A 729-nucleotide genomic window follows, 5' to 3' on the forward strand; every position below is an offset into this window, starting at 1 on the left:
TGGCGGGAGCTGCCATCTTTCGCGCTGGCGGGCGTTCGTATAAAATAGTCCAGCCTAAATCCTTTAACCCCGAGAATTCATTACCTGCTGTCCGGAATAGTACTTTAACCCCCGAGATACGGGATAAAAAGAGCAGGGGAAGGATCTCCGCACCGCAAGCTTTGTGAAAAAAATTAACGTGAAGAAAATCAGACAGAATTGCTGTATGAATTCCTCAGAGCTTATCCTATAGTTTTAGGGTGACTGAAACTGAACTGTCTTTGCGGGAAAAAGACCTCCTTACTACTGTAAAACTGTTGTTAAGGCATTCTTCTCGCACCTCTGATTGTATTCCTAAATGCATTTACACTGTAATATAAAGTTAAATTTCATGTTTGGACGTGGTCCCTGTCGATGTAACGCCTTCATTCTTTTGTGGAGAGCAGCAGCTGTCACCCCGGTCAGAACAGCGCCCTGAGCATGGTTTGTTTGCTGCCGTCTTACAGGGTTTCAGGAGAGCAGCGGACGGTACATCTCTTTAGTTTCTTTTACAAAGGGAACTAAACGTTAACTGTGTCACGATCCCAGAAGATCAAGAACGGAAAACGCCAGCGGATTTTCCGTCGCCGGTGAGCCGAGGGGGGGCGGGCCCGCGCCCGCCCCAGCGCCGGAAGGAGGCGGTACGCGCGGGGCGGGGGTTGTGCGCAGGCACCTCCCCGTAGGAGGCGGTAGCGGCCGGGCCGCGGCCCG

The 729-nt window shown here is 51.9% G+C and overlaps 1 protein-coding gene across 1 annotated transcript in view; it reads right to left on the reverse strand.

Annotated features, from left to right (window-relative positions):
- The window catches only part of DPAGT1 (dolichyl-phosphate (UDP-N-acetylglucosamine) N-acetylglucosaminephosphotransferase 1 (GlcNAc-1-P transferase)), a 10541-nt gene that overhangs the window by 4028 nt on the left and 5784 nt on the right, over positions 1–729 (reverse strand). The window lies entirely within an intron of this gene.

This window comes from Charadrius vociferus, unplaced genomic scaffold, assembly GCF_000708025.1.
Source record: "Charadrius vociferus isolate BGI_N301 unplaced genomic scaffold, ASM70802v2 scaffold172, whole genome shotgun sequence".
Lineage (NCBI taxonomy): Eukaryota > Metazoa > Chordata > Aves > Charadriiformes > Charadriidae > Charadrius > Charadrius vociferus.